Genomic DNA, 24,455 nt, shown 5'->3' with positions numbered 1-24,455 from the left:
ACTGCTGGTCCCGTAGATCCAAGGCTGCAGGATCTGCATGGCACAAGGCAACAACAGGAGATCAGAGAGAAGACCGGTGAGGACCCAGTAGGGATGATGTAGCAGAAGTCAGAGGCCTTGAACCAAATCCATGACTCATTGCAATGAACATTTGCAAATAAAGATGTGTGGACAGAGGAGTGTACTGTGGGACACACTGTATGTGACACACCATAATCTTGTTTTGTTTATTTTTATTTTGTTTTGTTTTGTTTTTATTTTTGTTGGAGGGGAGGTTGCAAGGGCAGAGGGCAGATCTGAAGAGATGGAGACAGGGTGAAATTGGGGTGAATGACCTGAAACTCACAAAGGATGCTGCATAGGTATGGCAGCCACCTGTAAGCCCACCATTTAAGAGAGGATTCAGGGGAATCCCTAAAGCAAACTGACTGGCTAGGCTAGTTCGTTAGTGACCTCTGGGTTTAACTAAGAGACTCTGCCTAGATAAAGAAAGCAGAGAGCTATTGACGAAGATACTGGATGTTGCCCTCACACCTCCACACCTATGGGCACACATGTAACATAAACTCTCTGACATCCACACGTGACCTGGCATACAGGCGAGCACACCATATGCACACACACAAATGTAACAATTTTTTTAAAACTGAAAGGTCTTAAAAACAAAGTATCCTATAAGGATCAGTAAAAGTAAAGAACTGAGCCCCCCCTCCCCCCAAAAAAAACCAAAAACATTCTGGGCTTTCTGTCCTGCCTCCACCCTCTCTGTTGTCCCTCCCCCAAGTGAGGACCTTGGTCTCACTTCCTTTCTTCCTTTCTCCCCCACCCCACCCCCACCCCTGCTGAGCTCTTCTGCTGCCAATAAAAGAGTGTCTATGACCTTGGTCATTTTTGTGGCTGTTACCTGATCCTACCACCTTTCCTGTGAGCACCCACAGGGCTGAGTCTGATCCGCAACAGGAAATTCTGAGTAGTCAAGATTTCAGGTCCTAAGTGGTTTAGGATTCTCAGGGGAAAGCGATCCCAGGGTTTTCACAGTCTTGGCAATGCAGAGACTGTCTGTCAGACTAGCAGGCCTAGATTACTGTGCCCATTGTCTTTCCCATCCCTCAGCGTCCCACGGGGCCCCAGGTAATCCTTTAAGAACCTCCATGGATGGAAATGCTACACTCTGACCGGAAACTGTATAGTTCAAGGTCAGTCTGCACCTCAGGGGCAGAATTAGGAACTCAAGAGTTCCAGCAGGGGTGTTGGAGTCACAGATGTTAACTTGCTGCTGCAGAGCGGCCTCCTCCTCCTCTTCCTCCTCCTCCTCTTTTTCTTCCTCTCTCTCTCCTCTCTCTCTCTCTCTCTCTCCCTCTCCCTCTCTCTCTCTCCTCTCCCCTCTCTCTCCCCGTGTATTTTGCATTCTGACCACAGGCTGAAAACCAAAAGTGAATCAATAAACCAGCTAAAGACAGAAATCACATATCTGAATGAGATTTTGCGATGAAGAAGTCATGAGTGGCCTTGTTCCTACAAGCTGCCAACCACTTAACACAGAGGCCCCAAGTTACCCAAGGGAATCCCCATTTCTTTTCTTGGCATTTTAAAGCCCCCTAAAAAAATCCAGAATTAATATTGGGAGAAAAAAGAGGAAGGACAAAATTCTAAAGAGGTGTTAGGAGGTCTCAGTCAGTCAGTAAACTGCTTGCCCCACAAGCACAAGGCCCTGAGTTTAGATCGCTATAGCCACACAAAAAGCCAGGTGGTGTATATCTGCAGTCCTAACACTGGGGATGTAGAGACAAGCAGATAGACTATTAGAAATTGCTGACCAGGCAGCCTAGCCAACACATTCAGTGAGAGACCTTGCTTAAAAAAAAAGAACAAGGTGAGAAAGATATAAGAAGGAGCGTGTGTGTGTGTGTGTGTGTGTGTGTGTGTGTGTACATACATGCACTTACTCATAGACTGGTACCCATATATATGAAAACAAAGACGATTATATTTCCTGAACACTTATGTCATACCACAAACACTGTTTTTATGCGGTGGGAGCTCTAACCATAAGATCATTCTTACTATTCTCCCACAGTTTTACATCATCTATTAGTTTAAGAAAACAAAAATGTGTCCATTCATCATGCTGCTGCTACAGGAATCAGGTTTCTGCTCTGGAATGTTTAGGAGAAAATGGCATGTGTTCTTCTGAGATACCTCAGGGTAGTATGACTCCCTATGGATAAACCTGGAGCCTGATAGCCTGCTATGTCAAATGCTGTTAAACCTGCCTCCTAGCCTTTAAAAATGAATAATAGCCATAGGGATTATGATGTTAATAAGATGGCTTTATAGTTTATTTTCCCTCTAAGGAGCTAATCCAGAGATTGGCAAGATGGCCTCTTGCACCTCTTAAAACTGATAATCAGCCTGGAATCCTTGAACACTCTGCATTTCTCATTTTCCTCCATGTATGCTAGGGAGATAACCAAACTCCTAAAATAGGGTAGATGCCACCCATATATTTCATATCTAGGTGTCCTGTTTCATATCTAGATGTCCTTTAAGAATGCAGACAGATTCACTTGTCAAGATCAAAGGTTTAAGCTTACTTTCAAGGTCAAAAAATGAGTTTGAAGTTATCAAGCTATCAGGAATGATGTCCCACTTATGCAGTCATGTTACCCCATACATCCGAGAACAAAGCTATGCTTTAGGCTCTCTGAAAATGGACTTCAGAAGCATTCAAGGAATATGAAGAAGGCAAGACACAGCCAGAAATAAATATATAGTTTAAGCTGGAGTATGTCAAACATATTCTCAACCCAGTGTTTATCGTAGCTAAGCCGACTGGTCCAGTGTTTCCTGTCTTTTTTTCTTTGTTCTCTTTTGGCACAGGAATCAGTTCTCCCACATGCAGAAGCCCATAAGCAATCTACAGAATAGTCAAGGCAGGTTGGGCATCCATAAAACACCAATCAAATTTAGAGATGGTTGTCAGCGAGGCTCTCTCTATGTTTGACACTGGGAAATCGGAAAAGAATATGAAGCTTGTCCCTTCTTCTGTGTAAGAAGGAAAAGTAGCTAATCAAGGCAACAGTGGGATTTAGAAAGTGGGAGCTATGAGACCAATTTCAGGCCATATAATCCATCCTGGCTGGATATGGGGTTGGGTGAGGGAACTAGGAACTATCTAGGGGCAATAATATACCAAGGGCTTGGCAAGTGTTTACTGATCCAAAGCAAAGGCACAGCGTGGAGAACCTACAGGAGGTTCAGCAGCCACAGTGAAAACGCTTGGAGGAGAATACATGGTTGGAACTGAATAATGGTCTTTATATCAGAATATTTTACTTTTTACGTAGAATGCTCTGAAGGTTGAATCATCAGCTTTTCACTCAATTTACTGTTGGTGACTAAATATCAATTAGTTTAAGGGATGTTTACTGTTAGCCCTCTGTCCTGCTCTATAGAAAAACAAAACAAAACAAACCAACCAACCAAAACAGCTTCAAATGTGCCAAGGCTCTACTGGTGGCTCTCTAGCTCAGATGGAAACACAAAGGCCAGCAGCAAGTGTCAATCACGCAGGAATGTGCTGGTGCCTCTAGGGCTGGGCCTTCTCCCAGCTCTCTTCCCTTTTGGTCTGGTGAATTCCCACACTGCCTGCTTTCTCTTGAGATGTCAGGTCTCATACCCAACTCCCAGCTCAACCAAGCGAGCAGAGAGAGCTCTGCTTTCACAGATCTTCCTCCCCAGCACATTCTCTCTGCCCCACCCATGATGCCCCGAGGTCCTTAGAACTGTGCAGTTCTTTGGAGACAGAAAGTCTGCCAGAAGGGAGCCCATCTCCAAGGTGGAAGGGTGGGGGTTGGGGAAGAAAGACTGATAGATTTCTTTTCCTCGTAAGCTTTAGAAGGAAAAAGATAGTTCATCATTTTAGGTAATTCCTTGAAATTTTTCATGTTAAGAGAGGAGACTTTCGGATCCTTGTTCACATAGAAAGTAAATGACATTCTTAGACGTTCAAATTAACATTTAGCACAGATGATATCATCTAATCCACACATCATTCTTATAGTTCATTATTGTTCTCCTCTCTCTCTCTCTCTCTCTCTCTCTCTCTCTCTGAATTTCCTCACTGTAGCACCTAACAGTCATGTAGACATCAACAAGTAAATAATGAATCCTTACTGTGAGTTGCCCATATTAAGGTCTGAGAAAAGGTTATAATTTTTTTATCCAAAGCTATTGGCCACACAAAAGTTAAGTTTTGCCAGAAACAAAAAACAAAAACAATTAACAGGCAGAGATGGTGGTCACGTATAATCCCAGCTCTCTAATAGGATGCTGACACAGGCAATTCTTTGATCAAGGCCAGCCTGGCCTATAGATCCAACTCCCGGACAGTTAGAGCTACACAGAGAAACCCTGTCTCGAAAAGCTAAAAAAAAAAAAAAAAAAAAAAAAAATTTTTAAGAAAAATTAAAAAAAGAAGAAGAAGAAAGAAAGAAAGAGAGGGAGGAGGGGAGGAGGGAGGAAAGAAATGGAAAAAAGAAAGGGAAAGGAAAAGGAAAAAAAGAAAAAAGAAAAGGAAAGGAATTTGGCCAGAATCGCATAGCAGGTAAAATGAGGCCAAGACTGACTCTAGGTATTTGGATCTCAGAATCGGCTTTTCTAATAGCACCTTTTCTACAAGAGGAACAAGGAACCAGTGAGTTTGGGTTGCTAGAGGAACACCAAAGAACGTAGTTTGGGTTGCTAGAGGGACGCCTACGAATCCCTCTGGCCTGGGAAGCCCTCTGGCTCATGTAACCACCAGTTCTCCAAATGTGTCCTCTAGTAACACCCCAGGAGCTAGTTAAAAATGTGTGTGCTTGGACTCCACCCAGAGCTACAAGACGTGGAACACAGGTTCTTCCATGTTTCAATCTACCGTGGATTAATGAGCCACCAGGCGAGTCTGAGGCACAGTAATTGCCAGAAAGCTCTGGTCCAGGCTTGCAGCTCTCTGTTCCCTCCTGCTGACCACGCGTGAGGCTCCACAGGTGGATGTGGCTCTCAGGTTTGTATCCACTCCTTTATTTCTGCCTACCCATCCTTTCTTTGCTTTGGTAAAGGTATCAAGAAGGCTGAATATAGGGCTGACCTCTGCTGCCCTGAATCTTGCTTTGGGAAGCCCCATCGGCCGTTGGCTCTTAGGAACCCTCAGTTTTGTTTTCATTAGTTTATTTATTTATTCACTTTAACATCCCAATCCCAGTCCCATCCGTCACAGTCACATGGCTCCTCCTTCCATCCCTCCTCCCCCTCCACCACTTAGAAGGAGATGGCCTCCCCTGGGTACCAAGCCACTCTAGTAACTCAAGTCACTGCCGGACTGGACTCCTTCTTTCCGTCTGAGGCAGCCCACTTAGGGAAACGGGATCCACAGGCAGACAACAGAATCAGAATCAGGCTAAGTCCCCGCTCCAGCCGCTCCTGTTGTTGGGGGATCCGCATGAAGACAAAGCTACATATCTACCACATGTGTGTGAGGGGCCTGGGTCCAACCCTTGTATGCTCTTTGGTTGGTGCTTCAGTCTCTGGAAGCCCCTAAGGGTCCAAGTTACTTGACTCTGTTGGTCTTCTTGTAGAGTTCATATTCCCTCCGGGTAGGAACCCTCAGTTTTTATTAGCCTTTTCCCAGAGACCTTACCAGGGCTGGGTCCGACCTGGTAAAAGGAACCACTTATTTGAATCCTCTTCTGAATAAGTAGCTTTTTTTCCCTTCAGACCTTGGTCCAGGTTACAAGAGCCCTCTGTATCCTTACCAGTTTTATTAGCCTATCAAACAGGGAAATACTTGACGTTTTCCTTCACATGTTTAGTTTTAAAAATGGCTTAGTGCTGAGCAATGAGGAGAAGCTTTATTGCCCAGGGATACAAGCGACCCACGGTTGGTATTTCCACAATCCAGAAAGCAGCCAGAGTGATCATGGGTCATAGGCATAGGCTGCCCCTCTGCGAAGAGCTGAAGCAAAGTTCTTATTCTATAAAGGAGTGTGAGAGTCCTTCGTTGCTCTACGTAGACGCACACCTCGCTGAAGCAAGGAGATCTGATGTCACCTAAGAACAATTTGCTCTTAGGCAATTTGCCTCTAATCAGTAGTGCTCCCACTTGTCGAGGGAGGTGAGCTGGCAGCCTTCTGGAACCTTTGACATTTGCCTTCAAGTCTCCCAGGGAGAAACAAATTGGCTCTGCGACATCTCCTCCCAGGGAAAACCAGAATCCTCCCTCCCTTTGTAAAATGCCCAAAAGGAAAGACGTGGTGGGTAGCCTCTGATTGAGTGCCAGGAAAGGGTGGGGCAGGTTATACCTGCCTGCCCAGCCTCCACGAATGAAATGTCAGCCAGAAAATGAAATATCCCTCCCTGAAGCCACAAGGTCATGATTGGTGCCCATTTCCTCTTGAGAAGGAAGGCAGCTGGGGCCTGAGTACACTCCCCAGGACCAGGGAGGCTCTGCAATGACTAGATGTGGCCTTGTTTTCTTCTTTGAAATGGATACATTTATACATGTCATGTTGATCCATCTATCTACTACTACCAACTCCTCCTAGTGCCTTTACCCTATCTCCCTCACAGTTTCCTGTCCTTCCTTTCTTCCTTCCTCCCCCTCTTCCTTCCTTCCTTGCTTCCTTCCTTCCTTCCTTCCTTTTGTTGTTGTTATTAATAACAGTCCTGAGCCCTTAGCCTCTATCTGGGTTAGTGTAAGATTGCTGGGAGACTGGACTTTGCCACTTGCCTCTCTGGATGTTCCCTTGCAAAGGGCTGCATGTGTCATTGTCACCTGAGAAATAGGAAAGCAGTAGGTGCCAAACTCCACCTAGAAGACCGATGTGGCAGTGTTTGGCTGAGTCAGTGGTGTGAAATGTCTGGTCATAGAATGAAGGATCACTGTGTGTTGCTGATCAATTTCTCCCGGCAGCCACTCTGTCTTTTCCCTGGATATATGTGGCCATCAACCAACCCCACCAATTGTGGACATCAACCAGCCCCAACATGTGAGAGCATTTGATCCCTTGGAAAAACTTAGTCTCTGAACTTCTCAGTGCCTTACATTCTCAATTGCCTTAAGTCCATCTTTAATGGCATGCAAATAACCTATGGGAGTTAAGCCAGTTAACACAGGCAAATGGAGCTTGCCTGCTGTGAAGTATGTGGAATGTGCACAGCAGACTGGAGAGGAAGAAACACTATGATCATAACCAAGTGCTGAAGGAAGCTATTTAGCTGGTTCCTACTCCCATTCAGGCCTCAACCTTTTCCCTCTCTCATCATAAAGAGACTGTGTCACTTTTGAAAATGTCTTTTCAAGATCTCAGAATTGTTTTTGAATACTGTGGCTACCCCACTTCCCCAGTGGGTGAGCTGTGGCAGCTTCCCCTTGCCACTGCTAACACGGTCCCATAGATACACCTCTAAGGGCACGATCCATTTGGTCATTTTAAAAATTAGCTTCTTTGGCCTTTGAGCTCTGCTTTCAAAGGTATTTCAGAGGGAGTTAATCAGCATACAAAAAAAAAAAAAACCAACAACAACATAGATGCAAATCTGTGTTCTCTGTCCGGTGATTCATAGTTGCAGAAAACCAAGGCTTCTGCACGTCCATAAGGGCAAAAGTTAATCCACCTTTGCAGGTATCTAGGAATACCAGTGAAGAGAGTGCCCCAAAAGGCTCTATCAACATCTTGATGCTCTGTGTTGCAGGAACACTTGTATCTGTCCTTGACAGAAAGTAGACTCAAATGATCCTTTCTTTGCACTTCCAGAAGATGACGAAAGGGTTCCTTTAATTGTGATAGAAAAATATAAGACTCCAGTCACAAAAAATATAATTTCAATTGAGAGACGCAAGCATAGGGAATAGTTTAGAACCCAAAGGACCCCCACTTGATTTGGGCTATGCAAGCATCCCTCTTAATGTACTGGGAGGCCGGAGACCCTTATCTACAGGTACTATGAGTACACACCTCACTCCAAACAATGTATCTCATTACCTGTTAGCAACATAGAAGCCCCATCTGTATCAGCTGCATGCATTCCTTACTCTGAACAATGGGATAAGGTGCTCTTGCCCTTAATGACCACCAAACTTAGATTCTATTCAACCATACTGTGTTTATATCAAGGTAGGGGATCAAGAAGGCCAATCGGCCTTAACTATGGTTTTTCTTTTTGTTTGTTTGTTTGTTTGTTTGGTTGGTTTTTTGAGATTTATTTGTTTTAACTTGTGTGTGGGTGTTTTGCCTGACTGTATGTCTGTGCATCACTTGTGTACAATGCCCACCGACACCAGAAGAGGACATTGGGTACTCTAAGTTACAGCCACCATGCAGGTGTTGGAATCAAACTCAGGTCCTCTGGAAAAGCAGTTAGTGCTCTTAATCACTGAACCATTTCTCCATCCAGTAAAATGATTTTGAAATTATGCACAGTAAGGCAAATTATGTTCTCATTGTAAACTTTTAGGGGAAATCCCCATTTACTTACTATCCCTATGCATAATTGGGCATTTGTGTGGTTAAAATGACATGCATTATGAAAAGAAACATGCACATTAAAAAAAATTATATAACAATCTGCCAATCAAATCAATGAACTGACAGCACAATGCCTCATCTCTTGCAACAAAATTCCGCCTTCTCTTGAACCCCATCAAAGAAAATCCCAAACTATAATCGCAGTGCCTTCCCTCACGTGGCTTACTGTCAATCTAACTAGTCTGTTCTTTTATTTCACCCTGAGTGAGGTTTTCCTGCTACTTTGAAATCCATATAGGCTTTTATTTAATTCTCGAATAAGATGCCAAGAATCTAGAAACACTGGGCCTAGGCCCTGACCATCACTAAGCAAAATATTCCTTCTTACTGAATAAGAAAACCATATACCCTGTGTAGTAAACCTCAAACCATACTACCCACCATGAGGATAAGAAAGACTAGTTAATAAGTAAGCAAGTGGGGAGAGACTACAGAAGTGCCAGGGAGTGTCCCCAAATCATGAAACCGGACCAAAGACAAATTCTGCACAGAATAATATGATGATGAAAAGCACAAGTCTTTGGGGCAAACTGTTAGAGAACCCATCTCTGTGTAATATGGAAATGGTCTAATGGAAATCTGGAACTATTTAGGGGGATGTTGATGGCTACTAATTGGAAAATTAGCTTTCGGAGAGAGAACACATAGAATAAGAGCCCTTTAACATACTAATGCTAAGTCATTTTATTTTCTGTAAATCTTAGGTGATTTTTAGTTGTGAGATTTAGTTGTATCGCACTAAAACAGATCCATATAGATTTCCTGAGTTACTGTGAAACAGGGTCTTGTCTAACTTGAAGGAAATAAAGGTAGGTGGGAGAGAGGTATTTTAGATCATCTTTCCACTCTGGACAAGCTGTACCTCCATCCCAAAGATCAGCTTTTCTTCTGAAGTCTAAGGTCCACAAAGGTGCTCTATTACGAGAGCAGTGATGCATGGGGTATGCCTCCTTTCAGTTCTGACTCTTGAACTGAGATAGTGGGAGTATGTGAGTCATTCTCTATCAAAATCAACTTGAAGTATGGGTTCTTTTTCAGGCTGACAGCTTCAAAATGACCCGAGGCAAAGCCTAGCACTGGCCAGTGTTTCTGAGGCTGAACACAATGCAGCCAGAGACTGCTGCATTTAGGGAACTGGAGAGAGGGGAACAGTCTCAACACAGGTAGAACATTGTGATTGAGTTGTTCTTTACTTGTAAGACTGCTGTGTTGAGACCTCAAGTGATTCCTACAGCTTTTGTCTTGAAGGTGTGGTCCCCAATATAGTGTTCAGAGGTAGGGCCTTTGGGAAGTAGCTAGATCACACGGGCTCTGTTTTAGGGTTTCCATTACCGTGAAGAGATACCATGACCAAGGCAACTCTTAAAAAGAACAACATTTAATTGGGCTCAGCTTACAGGTTTAGAGGTTCAGTCCGTTATCATCATGACAAGACACATGACAGTGTCCAGATGCTGGAGGAGCTGAGAATTCTACATCTTCATTGAAAGGAAGCCAGGAACAGACTGTCTTTAGGCAGCTAGGAGGAGGGTCTCAAAGCCCACCCACACTTCCTCCAACAAGGCCACCACACCTCCTAATAGTTTTACTTCCTGGGCTAAGCATATTCAAACCACCACAGGCTCTGACCTCATCATATGCTTCTACCATGACACCCTACCTCACTTGAGGCCCAGAGCTTCTGGGCCAAGTAATCATGCACTGAAAACCCTGAAATCATGAGACAAAACAAAGCATCCCCGTGTTAAAGCAGGTATTTCCCCCGGTGTTTTGTCACAGCAACAGACAGCTGGTGGCCACAGACATCTTTCTCCACAGTAGCTGAACTAGTCTTTCAAATGCCTGCTGTGAGAATTCCTAATAGAACACTTGAGTAAGCCTTTGGCCTCCTGCTAAGGCAAACGTTGAACAAACAGAACGTTATCAATCTCACTGACAGTCCTTTGAACAGTTCCTTGTGAATAGGGAAAAGAACTAGGTTTGAACCAGGTAGTGCTGTGACCTATCCAGCCACAAAAGGCAAAAGGGCTCCTCTAACTAACAAGCAGCCATAGCCGCAGCTCTCTGCGGTTATGCTTAGCTAAGCACAGTGACGGTGATCTCATTAAGAGATGTATGTGGTTACCAGTAGGTTGGGATCCTCCCTTCTCTACCTGAGCACCCATCACAGAGTGTTCCGGCGATGACCCAATGGGCAACTCTACCCCTGAGACGTTAGACAAAAAGAACACAAGGAATAAATTTGTACCCAGTTTATTCCATTAGCTCCACAGACTGTTAAAAATAAGAAAGATTGTTTGGTTGGCTGGTTGTCTTAATTGATTGTGGCATTTGGATTAAAGCATGAGTTGAGACTCCTAGCAAGTGTCAAAATTTGCCTTATGGGCATCAGTGAATTTCAGTGTGGGGGAGGGGAAGGGAAGAACTGAGTCACTAATAAGGAATGACTTACAAGTTTCTGGGTGTGGGTATATTAAGATTCAAACTCTCTCTGTCTCTCTCTGTCTCTCTGTCTCTGTCTCTCTCTCTCTTTAAAGGATTTATTTATTATTATATCTAAGTACACTGCAGCTATTTTCAGACACACCAGAAGAGGGCATCAGATCTCATTATGGATGGTTGTGAGCTACCACGTAGTTGCTGGGATTTGAACTCAGGACCTTCGGAAGAATAGTCAGTGCTCTTAACAGCTGAGCCATCTCTTCAGCCCAAGATTCAAACTCTTATATTAATGGGCTTTTTATTACTACAGCAGATGCCTGAAATAATCAGTGTGGAAAGTTATCTCGGTGGTCCTGTAGTTTATTGGTCTCTGGTGAAGCACTATAGCATGGGGTAGAACACACACCAGAGCAAAACTACTCATCTCATTGCCAGGAAGCAAAAGTGTTGTAGAAGGGTCTGGAGTCCTTTATCCTGCCCAGGGATACATCCCTCTGTGACCTCAAGGCCTCTCATTAGACCCCATTTTTCAATGTCTCACAATCACTACCACTCTGGAGACCAGGCCTTTTAACAAACAGGCCTCTGTGAGGCATTTACAATTGAAGCTACAGTACTCTCCCCAGACACTTGCTGGTGTCAGCAGTTTTTTTCATGGGTCACCCTTTACTTATTTTCTAGAACATTCACCCTCTTCTCATCCCTGTGGGACACTAACTGGAATAATAGTATCCTAAAGCTTCTCCTGGGGCAGAAAGGACAAAGGAGACTTGATTCTACAGCCTAGGAGGGATGGGGGTGGGGGACCAGAACAAGGTCAAAGCAGGAACACGGTGCATCCGTCTTGTTGTTTATTTTTAACCAACTTGCTCTAACCTTAAAAGGAAACTTAGTCTGTAAGAAGAGCACTGTTATGCTGTGGTGGCCCTGAGCACATACCAAGACCTCTACAGAGATTTTAACTCTACTGCTGCTCTCAGGATTCCCTTGCATGTGCATGCTCAGGCTTGCAAGCAGTTCCCAGCCACTGATGAGCCATGTAGAGACTATTAAGGCAGATGCATTCCAAGTAAGGTGAAGTACTTGCCCCATAAGAGTCTGGCTTGAGAGCAGCCTGTCAGTTAGACTGGGGCTTTACCATAACTGTGTTCCTTCCAGTTCAAAGATCTTTCTCACTTCTTTCTCTTTCTCTTCTTCTGCCCCTTCTCGGTTGTTAAGCCTGCAGTCATAGTCTGCATGCTCTCTCTACCTTCTTCTGTATCCCATCCCACTGGCTTTGACTCTCATAAATCTCCCTAAACACACTAACCCTAAGATCTATTTCTCAGAGCCCTCAATTAACATATTCAATGACAATATATGGCTGTTATCAACAATTATCTACTCATTATATTTTCTATACAAGACACTACACCAGGGATGTGTGCGGAGTAGAGAAAGAATACTGAGAGATACAGATCATGGTTTCTACCACCACAAAACCTTTCACCAACTAGGTAATGTGAGTCCCATAGATACTTCAATGAACAATAGAAAGTACAGTTGTCATGTAATTACTCATTTACATGACTGCTCGTATTTCAGCAAGAGTGTTTTCCAAACCGTAAGTCAAGACACAGTACTTGACTGTGAAGTGACGGCAGTGAGTCACATGCTGCATCATTGAAAATGAAAGAGAAGATACCAGAAGAAAGCATACCACATGTAATATTACAGTATGAAATGTCTATGTGCATATGTTTAAAAATTGACACAATTATATTTTAAAGTGTGCTTGTATGTCTCCATCAAAAAGTTAGGAATTGAATTAAGAATTAGCCCATGTCCTCCTTAAAAGCATGGGTGGTAATCTTTCCAACAGCTGTCTCCCGGCAGTGTTTGAGTAGATGTAGGTCTTCAACAGTTGTTTGTGGATGATGTTCGCTGAGTAGGAAAGAGGAAAGTCACCTATCTCTTTAAGAATAGGAAAAGTGGAGGAAGAGAAAGAGGAAGACTGTGCCAGGGCTTTAACATAATCACATAATCAAAGGTCAGGATACTCCGGTCTTAAAGTGAACTAGAGGTTCCATGAATTGGTGGGTATCTCGATTACCTGTTCGTACAGAGAGAAATTAAGGAAGGAGATGTTGGCCAGAAATTAATGTCAAAATAACCAGCAAGATTCTCCAAGCATGAGTTTTCTATGATAAGCTTATCAAGTAATAATGTCAAAATCATATACTTGCACAGTGCGTGTGTGTTGGGGGTGTTATTTATTTTAAGGGTCTCGACTGGTATTTCTTTGTAAAGATTTTTTAAATTTTTATGTTTTATGTGTGTAAGTATTTTGCCTTTATATATGTAAGTGTGCCACATGTATGCAATGCCTTTGGAACTCAGAAGAGGGTACTGGATTCCTCTATAACTGCAGTTATGGAGCGTTGTGAGCTACCATATGGGTGCTGGTCATTGAACTTGGGTTCAAGGACAAGAGCAGCAAGTACTCTGAGCTCCTAAGTCATCTCTCCTGGCCCTCAATTCATATTTTTGTTATATATTTTTCATCTCAGGCATTTTGTGAGACAAGAAGAGAGAGGCAGCAGTATATTCACCTAATCAAAGGCAGTGACATTTTTTGATTCTACTTCCCTGTAATGAGCCAAGTTGGGCACTTGGTCTGAAATGAACTCACTCTATTTAGGTTTCTTCTAAAGTCAATTTTTCTTGTAAACATGTACAGAGGGCCCCCATTCTTATTGTTTAACTCTTTTAAAAACACTTTTAAATTATATTTTATTTATTTAGTTATTCTATGTAGGAGTGGCTCAAATGCCACTGTTCATGTGTGGCAGTCAGAAGACAACCTGTGGGAGTCACTTCTCTTCCAACACGTGGGGCACCAGAGACCGAGTTCATCTCACTGAGGTTGATGGCAGATGCTTAAGGACATTGAGCCATCCTGTTGACCTCTAAGTATTTATCTCTTGCAGGCAATTAAGTATGATAGATTTAGTCATGTTATTATCTCATCCCTTGGGAAAATGGACTGGTTTTATGTTCTTTTTTAGTGTCTAGAGTGTTTCTCATGATGCCTAAAATTAAATCAAGTTTTTTTTTTTTAAAGATTTGTTTAACAACAAAGACAGAACCAAATGATACCTACATATTAAAATAGATTTCCATTCCAATACAGATTCATTACCTACTGAAGTCTTCTGACTTTGAGTTACACTAATCTAAGACACTGATTATAAAATCTGGCAAAGGTACTTGGGCAAGATGGCTCAGTGATTATAGTTGCTTGCTCTGCAAGCTTGACAACCTGTGTTTAACCATTAGAACCCAGGTAAAGGTGGAAGGAGGGTCAGCTTTGTGAATTTGCCCTGCATCCTCTCACACATACACACACACACACACACACACACACACACACACACACACACAGAGAGAGAGAGAGAGAGAGAGAGAGAGAGAGAGAGAGAGAGAGAGAGAGTTTGTTGTTCATTCGTTTGAATCTGATAAAGGTAAATGAAAGTCTCACAAGATACTTTAGCTCCTAGCTCTTGCCTTTAGTTCATAGTCTGTTTGGACAGATGGGACCTCCTACCTCTGTACTTGGTCTAAGGGCAGACTCAATACTCTGTCCTGGTTTCCCAAGTGCAGATCCCTTGAAGAGCTGCTAATATGGTCATAATCCACCCTTGGCAAAGCTAATATTCCTCTAGTTGACTGGTTGAAGCCCTCTTTTGTGTCCAGGTCATTCAACAAACTTTGTGTCCAGGTCATTAAATCAACAAACTATGTGATGTCATGACTGGCTATGGTATCCCTAACCACCTCTGAACAAAACTGTCCATGTTTAATACCACATATCATCATAATATATCACAAAAAAGCATAGTCTCTAAACCTGAGTTTCTCATTGTTAAAAGAAAAAATATGTTCAATTAGTATCTACAAATTTTGAGTCCATGAGACCATAAAACACAGCAGTAAGGTCAATACTTCTCTTTCCAGCTATAGCTAGGTCAAGACTATCAAAAAGAGACCCTAGCCATATGAATATAACCTACAGTATAATGGCTACTAATGTATATATGACTACTTAAGTCTAATGTCTTTCTTCCTTCAGCTTCTACTAAACATAAAAACCTCTTTCTATCTCATGGGATCCTCTCTGGAGTTGAATGAGCTATAGCCTTGTCTGCTAGTAGATGCTAGGTAACATTTCTGAGGGGAAATGCTGAAATAGCCTTTCTGAGTATCAGAATCTTGTTCTCCCTATATCTACAGCAGTATGATAAGGAATGGAAAACTGATGGAGATGGTCCCTAAGGGCTATGAACTACTTGGTTCCTTAGACAGGGAGGACATGGTAAAACTACAGCTATACAGGCTTTGTATCCACTGCAAAGATAATGGCACAGCCTCTCCCTCTCTTGTTCTCCAAACTCTTCCCTATATTCATCCCAAGATCCAGACATTCCGATGTCTTTGTCATACCTCAATGTCAGCATGCTCGTTATTTCTTTTGTACACACTGGGTTTTTTTGTTTGTTTGTTTGTTTATTTTTTATCTTTCTGGACTGTCTTTGCCATCCTGCTCTCAACCCTTCTGGTCTCAGCTGGGTATCAATCTCCTATCTTGTTTAAGTCTTCTTCCTCTTAATCACATACTAAATCATGTGAGTGCAACCTCCATCCTCTAAGAAGTTAGATCTGACTTTAAGTCTGTGATTCTTGGTGGCATGTCATAGAACTTTTCTTTCCTCCAAATCATGCTGTGTGTGCACCTCAAAGACAGGGAATAACACCTTTTATCTCTATATCTCAGAGTTCAGCACTGTGCCTGGAGTGTATTGGTTAGTAGGTACACAACATTGTGCTTGGGGTAAGAAGTAAATAAGTGGAGCTGGAGAGGTGGCTCAGGGGTTAAGAGCGATGGTTTCTCTTGTAGCTGCTCTGAGTTCCATTGCCAGCATCCACATAGGATCTATAATCATCTATAACTCCAGTTCCAGGGGATCCTGGTAGGCAGAGACAGGCAGATCTCTGAATTCAAGGATAGCCTGGACTACAGAGGGAGTTCCAGGACAGCCAGCACTATACAGAGAAACCCTGTCTCAAAAACATAAAAAATAAAATAAATGGGTATTTTGCCTGCTTGCATGTCTGTGCACCATGTGTGTGCCTGGTGCTCACAGACATCCACTTCTGAACTTCTCCATGAGGTATCAGGCACACACATGGTGCACATACATACATCGAAAAACAATAAAATTATTTTTAAGACGGAATGGTAATGAATTGCCTGCCACACTTAGTCATGAGACTCTCAATGCATCTTTGTTGGCTCTGATGTCTATTTGGGAGGATCGATTAAACCTGAAATGGAAAGATAATTCCAAGACGCCAGCAAGTGAATATCCTGTAACTTGCCTATGACCATAGCAGACATGATTAGATTGGGCTAATTTGCTACACTTCAAAGAACAGCCGTTCCAAAGCGTGCCCATTGGAAAAAAATAGACAAATTGTTTTTGTTCCCAGGAACTCCCACTAAGGTCTTAACAGTAGTTTAATATTCCACTGGGGTCTCTTTAGACAAATAGGTTGACCTGTTTACAAAGTAAACAAATGATTCCAGTGTGCACTTCCTTGCCAGGCAGGGCTTGCTTAGAAAGCAGGTCTGGACTCAGGACAAGTTGGAAACGGTTTCTCTGTGGAGGTGGGAGGAAAGAACAGGCTTCTTTTGATGGTAAAGATAAGGCCAGGGAGAAGTTATTAACCCATCCCTGGGCCATAGGCTCAGAAAGGCACAATCCATGCTAGGACCAGGTAGTTCCTCAGAGTTCTCCTCACCTTCCTGGGTACCGTCCTCAGCTGTACAGAGCAGACTACGAGGACCTAGGTTCTTCTCCAGGCTCCTTCCGTGAGCAGTCAAATAAGAGAGGTTTCCTTTTGCTCCTCGAGGAAATTTCTCTTGGAACAAAAAAGAAATAAGCTTGTGTTGATTTGCATCAGATTTGCATTTCCCATGATGACTGGGGCCTGAGTCTCATTTCCAACACCAACTTCTATAACGTCAAGTGCAAATCGAGCCTAACCCAACTCATAAAAATGTCATTCCCCTCATCCTCCTTGCAAAGTAGGAGGACAACTAGAATTGTCACACAATTTCTTCTGGGGCAGAAATATATGCTAATAATCTCACAGCTCTCTCCAACTGCTACAGTGCCTGCTGCTCTCTTCCTGTTCGCTCTCAGAGGGCACTTCCCTGCTTTATCTGAAGCTATCTTTATGTTTTCTTATCTGAACTGAGTCTACACATACCATTATATGCCATTGTCTTTAGCAGGTTTACCCTTCTTGGTGTTCTAACCCCAAACTGCCAAGTCTGACATTGGATCTCTCCCTTTTCTGCATTACATTACCGTAGTCTTCTATGTGGGTTCTGGGATGACAGGCAATAGTAGAACTTGGCTTGAAGTTGCTAAAGTAGCTAATGGGTGGATCTGTGGGAAGCGGGTGTCTGTAGATGATTGAAGTCGCTCACTTCTTTGCTCAGCATGTACTAAAGCTACAGGATGTACTAGACAAAAGTTTAGGGGAACTAAGACTAGATACACAAGATGTATCTATCAAGGAGGGTAACTGTCTATCAGAAAAATTTGTAGTTTTAAAATGAGGATTCTAAATCAGAATAGGTCTAACCACAGTGGTTGCCTACTTGTGGATCCAATTGCTGGTGTGGGGTTTGGATACAAAGACTTTTACGTTAATAAGTCAACTCCATTCTAAATTTCAGGGGAATTATGCATCAATTACTGAGATATATAGTGAATATTGTCAGATAAGCATATCTATTTATGGAGAAGATTGCTTGCTGATTGGCAGAGCTGATACACTGGTGGTTCATTTCTGTGCTGAAGGTGGATAATATACGAGAAAGTTCCTTTATATCTGTTATTACTCATGAACCTAAATGGAGCTGGACTCTAAGAACTATGACCATGGCAGCTCCAAATATCCACAACAAAATATGAGGCAGGAACGCTGACTACTAATATGTTTTCATCCACTCTCAGAAATGCCTTGCAGAATCCTCTTGATCTTGTAAGCTTTAGGTTTTGTTGTTGTTGTTGTTGTTGCTGATGAAATGTGTTGTATCGAATGCACTTGACCTCACAGAGTGGCTTAAAGCTCAGTATCTTTACCTGCCAGATCACTGGTTGTGGGAGTTACTAAGGATCTGGCAATAAAAAAAGGTCTCTGAATCCGAGAAAACCAAAAGTGAAGTCAAGCATGTACTGAGTTTAATGTGGCTTTGATGGCACTGCCTCTGTTACCTCGCGTGCTGTCACTCCAGCCTGGTTCTGAGCACACACCGTGAGCGCTGTCTTGTGCATGCTGACATGATATACAATAGCTCAGCTGATTGGCTCAGATTTAAGACTCTGGTAGTTATGAATCACAATTTTTTATTGTTTATAATGTTTTAATAAAAGTTATTTATGATAGGCCATGACTTAATATTTTCTGTCATTCCGGGGTATGTAGCTATTAGAACTTGAGCAAATTGTGGTTACTGGGAATTGAACTCAGGGCTCTTAACTGCTGAGCCATCTCTCCAGCCCCCGGACTGTATTATGTATGTGGGTTCTTAAATTTTCTGTTGGAGTTGTTGAAAAGTTTAACTAAAAATTAACTACATAAAAATTGGATTGAAATTAAGATACAATTTCCAAGAATTTCTGAAGTATCCCTAAAACTATTTCTTATGGTTTGCATGACGTATCAGTGTTGATGATAATAAAATCAAAATCTCCATCAACTCTGAAAAAACTGCTGTTCTTTAGTCTCAAATGTTCCATCAAGATTTAATTCTTCATGTAAAAATAAACAAGTTACATTCATGACATTGTTGTACAAATTTGACTTCAGCATTAATAAACTATAGAATGAAATATATACCAATTATTTTAAAATACATTTATTTATGACTTATTTTCAGAATATCTTTGATTTGTATCCCTATTTTAGACACTGTATAAAAATCATTGAGTTGCAGGGATGGGGAGATAATATAGTTGGTAAAGTGTTGACTTTGCCAGAAAAAGGACATGATCCAATTGCTAGAATCCATGTTTTAAAGAATAAGCCAGGTGTAGTGGTACATGCTTCTAATCCCAGCACCTGAAAGGAAGAGACAAGACTTTGGGTGTTATTGGAGTGCATGGTAAGATACTTTGGGGCTAGTCTAGAGTGCTTGGTACACTCCAAAGCAATCTCAAAAAAAAGGTGGATGGTACTTGAGGCATGACCCCTAAGGTTGTTCTCAATGCATGCACTCATACTCATGTGCACCTGTGTGAATACATATGGTTATATATGCATACACAGATACACAGTCAAAGGTATCAGAAGTGGAACAAATTCAAGAAGATCTAGTATAAAGCATCACACAAGATTATAAGAAATGAAAATGGCCACTCTTTTCCTCCTGTCCCAACATTGAAAGACCAGGATCCTATTTCACAAAGCACATGCTCAGAGAGCTTGAAGTGACAGGAAGAAGGCTGCTCTGCTCAGGAGACCTGCTGTGAAGAAAGGGGAAGATGAGGTCGGGGCTCTGGTTTCATTGGCTCAGAGTCCCTCTGCATCTAAGTGGTTCTCTCACCTTTGTTACAATGGAAGCAGGTTCTGTTCAGAATCTCTAAAGCATATTTCCCCGCTTCTGCCTAGAACACAAAACATTCATTGTCTACTTCATGAAAGACACTGCATTGCAAAGATGAGAACACAAAGTTTCTGTCTGTAAGATGGCTCAGGAAGGAATAGATAGAGCATGAAATAAAAGAGATTTGTTGGTTACTTGTATCAGGACCAAGATAAATTAAGAACATTAGAAGTCATGTGTGAACCAAGGCAGAATTATCCTAACACCCAGCAAGAGGTATCAGGTGGCATTTCCTGGTAGGTGGGAAAAACAGACTACCCAGTATGGTAGAGACCCTTGCCTACTTTGGAGACATCTGAGACTTTTCTTGCCAAACTTTCTCAGATGTGAGGTTTTTGTTGTTGTGACTTCAAGATTTAGGGTGTGAATAATCAAGATTTAGTTTATGATCAAAGAGACATGATGGGTCACCATAGAAACTAAAAAATATGATATAAACTCACTGTGGTGCAAAAACTGTCTACCTCTGGTATGGAGGAAAATATATAATTCTTTTTTTTAATCAGGACCTGTTCATCTCTTCTTAATGAAGTTTTAAGTGACAGTTTTTTCTTTATCCCAGCTAGCTCCCAAATAAATGAGACAGAGATTATTAGATTTATTTAATAAGCTTGATGGCACAATAACTGAGCAGTTATTCATCTATTCTAATCTCTAAACTACTCTGGCTACCTCCCAGAAAAAGATCCTCTAGATACTTGCATTTTAGTACTGATCTGGCTCTCTCTGCTCCATGCCTGGTCTCTCTCATAGCATCTCCTCGACCCCCTTCTCATGGGAAATCCTCTCTTCCTTTCTCTTTTCCCCTTCCCCTTTCTGGGATAGGAAGTCCAGCCTTATTTTTCTCCTCTGCTCAGTCCTTGACTGATCAGCTCTTTACTGACCAGGGAATCTTTATAATTAGGGGATAATTGAGGAGCAATAGTTACACAACATTGAGACAGGGAATTCTTAGAATAAGCATTACAATGCCACATCTAGTTTGCAGTCAGACATGGGGACACTGAAGTCAGTGTGTGAATAATACAAGGATAATCTTTACACACTGCACAGTAACATTATGCCTACAATCTCTGGTTATGTGGTAGAGCCACTTACCACCAAGCCCCAGCAACCTGAGTCCAATCCCTGGAGTTCAAATAATGGAAAAAGAGAACCAGCTACTACAATGTGAATGTGACCTCAAGAAAAGCTTGCAAGACACTAACATTGGGATGCATATCAAGTTTTAGTCAATGAATTATCAAAGGTGAATCTTCTTTTATAATGCCTAACTGTAAACTTGTCTAATAATATTGACTGTTAAATGGATAAACTCCTTTAGCCTTTATTCTATGTGTCTTTGAGCCTTGAAAAAAAGTTGGCTTCCTTGATGAGTGCGCTGTGGTTCAAACTCTTCCTGCCCTGCACCCGTCATGTATACTTGGATTCTAGATACAACTGCTTTCAGGCCCTACTCTCCACTGAAGTGGAGAGCCAATGAATCCATGGTACCCAAGTGCCCCCAGAGGACTAGACAGAGCAGTCAGAAGAGAGATAAAGAGCAATAGAGAGAAGAAAAGAAGAAGGGAAGCCAAAGGAAGAGGAAGGCTCCTAGAGTTGATGCTGAGTTATGAGGCCAAATGATGAATGTTGCACTTGAACAACTGAGAAGAATCAGTGATCTAGGGAAAATGGGGTAAGAAGAGAGCTGGGGTAGCATGCTAAAGAAAAGAGCAGTGAAATAGGAAGATGGAGTCATAGTAACAATGGTGGCTTAGCGTATTCATAGTAACACTGATGGTTGGGGATATTTATTGAGATTAGTTGTTTTTCTGATATTCCACTAAACACTGACATGCATATTATTTTATAGGGACCCCATTAAGTATGTGCAATAATTACAGTTTTACATTTAATAAGTATCTTTGTAATAATAATTATTAGTTTATAGATTTGAGAATTCCAATCCACATGTACTGGCTAGTTTTGTGTCAACTTGACACAGGCTGGAGTTATCACAGAGAAAGGAGCTTCAGTTGGGGAAATGCCTACATGAGATCCAGCTGTAAGGCATTTCTCAATTAGTGATCAAGCTCGGAGGTCCCCTTGTGGGTGGGACCATCTCTGGGCTGGTAGTCTTAGGTTCTATAAGAGAGCAGGCTGAGCAAGCCAGGGGAAGCAAGTCAGTAAGAAACACCCCTCCATGGCCCCTGCATCAGCTCTTGCTACCTGACCTGCTTGAGTTCCAGTCCTGACTTCCTTTGATGATAAACAGCAGTATGGAAGTATAAGCTGAATAAACCCTTTTGTCCCCAACTTGCTTCTTGGTCATGAGTTTGTGTAGGAATAGAAACCCTGACTAAGACATAGTTCACAGATTTGAGAATTCCAATCCACATTAGCCAGTAATTTACAAAGGTAAACTTACTGCACAACTAGAATTAATAATGATCATATTTGAGTTGGATCTGTTCAACAAATCACTAGATTGCCTATTCTTTTGGAAGACACTTATCTGGGCAACAGGGAAAAAAAAAGTTTATGTTTATTTCCTAAGGAGAATGTTGTTAGGGGCAGTCTCTTTTCTCTTAAGACAAAAAACATAAGAGGATACATGTGAGAAGATGAGAAAGCAGCGGTGGCAAAGGAGGTTGAAGATAGGAAATCAGTTCTGGTTTGATGGAAACATTTGATTGGGTGAGAGAAAATTTCCCAAGGGACAGAAAGGGCTTCCGTTGCTGCCACAGTAAGTTAACTTGTAACGCGAAAGGAGGAAGAAAATGTCCGTGGACTTGATGATTAGGACATAATATTGTTTGAAAAGGAAGTCAGTTATTAACAAATGCTTCGTTGTTCTTCTCATGAGTTAGTTACTTGCCCTGTCAGAGGGAGTCAGCAGCCCGCAGTTGCCATTTCTGGTTATTCTATAGAGAGTGATCTAACAACGAAAAACAGTCTGCTCCTGTTCTGGACAGAAAAATGAATCATACTCTTTTTTTTATGAAGAAATGATTATCTATGAATAGTTATATAACTGGGAACTCTTCATTTAAGGGTCAGAATCTAAACTTGCGCTAACTCAGGCAGACGGGACATGCAGCAGATCTCCAGGTTTGGAGTCGCTAGTCTTGTGGAAAATGATGAACCAAATACTTAACTGCTGCCCACAGAAGCCTAGTTCCTGGGTTTTCAGATGGGGAAGGTGAAGCATGGGGATGTTAGAAAGTTAATACATAGGCTGTGAGATGGCTCCATGGAGTAAAGACACTCGCTACCAAACCCCATGACCTTAGTCCAATCTCTGGAACCCACAAGGTGGAAGGAGAGAACCAACTCCCATTAATTGTCCTCACCTTCAAATGTACATCATTGTATGTCTTCACACACAGACACAGATGCACAATAAACACATAAATATTCTTTCACAATAAATAAATAAATAAATAAATAAATAAATAAATAAATCTTTCCTTCCTTCCTTTCTAAAATTACCTAAAAGAGACTTTGAGTCATAACTGATAATAGTCTCAGATTGTTTTTTTCAACTTCAGGCCTACATAGTTCTCTGTTAAATGCTCTATATTAAATGTTCTATATTAAAGACAGGATTCAGTAGTAATTGTTACTGGTTTCCAGTTTGACGTCTCTGTAAACAGAGGTGTCTGATTACAAGTTCATTGCTGATTATACCCTCAAGGAACCGTCCGGGCGGCTCTGACTATATGTTTAAGAGCCAACTTCGCTCTTCTCATATAAAGCAATAGGGAAAAGTCATAGCAAATTCGCCTTGGGCCAGCAAGTCTCTGCTTGCCACCAACCTGTCTTCACCTGGATTCTTCAGGGTGATCTCAGTGAGAACCCCTCCTGCCGTGTCATAATGAGCGAGCAGAAGCGGAGGGAATCGCTGACACAGACCTCTGCCCTGTCATTTCCTCTTCCATGCTTGACTAAACAAAGGGCTGGCTTCCTCTGTTGCCATGAGGACGAATATAGACATCACTATATATATGTTAACAGATAAAGAGATCTTGCTTTTGCTCTGTATCTCTCAGCTTTAAATATTGTAAAGGGAGTGTGGTGAACAATGTCTGGAACCCCAAAACTTAGGAGGGAGGTTTAGGAAGGAGGACTGCTGTTGAGTTCCAGTCCAGCCTGGACTACAGCGGGAGACTGTGTCTCAAAAAGCGACAAAGCAAACAAAAAGAGTAGTCACGTAGCTGACATAATGTAAGCGCGTTTTTCTCTTTGTTCATGGAGTTTGAAAAGGTAATTACTGAATGCTTGGATGTAAAGCAGAGTTATGGATTTCATCACAGACATGGGTCTTGGCTATGGGTATAGATGGAAGGAAAGCAGTATAAAGAATACATACATCTTATTATATGCATGCAGATCTTAGCCTAAGGTACTGAGTGAATTTCTGGTTGAGAAAAGCTCCTAAGTGGGAACTAACTACTGGACTCCAGAATGACAGGCACAGCATACTAAGCACTCGCCTCAGGGGGAGAATTGATTGTCTGACAGAACTAGTCCCGTGTTCATTTTCCAAGCAGCCATGTTCTCCTTCTCCCTATGGATTCAGAATGAACTCGTCATTCGTTGGCCTTCCCTGTGCTATGTATGGTGTTTGCCAGATACTGCTATTCCCTCCCTCGGTTCTTACTTCAACCCCATGGCCGTCTCACTAGTCTCATTTGACAGACCTAGAGAATCTAAGCACTTTCCCCAAGGTCACAGAAGTAGTG

At 42.1% G+C, this 24,455-nt stretch overlaps 1 long non-coding RNA gene across 2 annotated transcripts; it reads right to left on the bottom strand.

The window, feature by feature from the left end:
• Positions 1–7,567: 7,567 nt before the first annotated feature.
• On the bottom strand, positions 7,568–23,620 carry Gm31925. Of its 2 annotated transcripts, none has more exons than XR_373652.2 (3): positions 23,529–23,620; positions 16,851–16,970; positions 7,568–7,814 (listed from the first exon to the last, which is right to left on the bottom strand). It is a non-coding gene; the product is annotated as a predicted gene, 31925 (long non-coding RNA). The 2 variants fall into 2 exon arrangements; XR_865680.1 differs by lacking the exon at positions 7,568–7,814 and adding an exon at positions 16,545–16,708.
• Positions 23,621–24,455: the final 835 nt, after the last annotated feature.

Source organism: Mus musculus, chromosome 1 (genome assembly GCF_000001635.26).
Source record: "Mus musculus strain C57BL/6J chromosome 1, GRCm38.p6 C57BL/6J".
Taxonomy (NCBI): Eukaryota; Metazoa; Chordata; class Mammalia; order Rodentia; family Muridae; genus Mus; species Mus musculus.
This window is presented reverse-complemented; position numbering and strand designations above follow the sequence as displayed.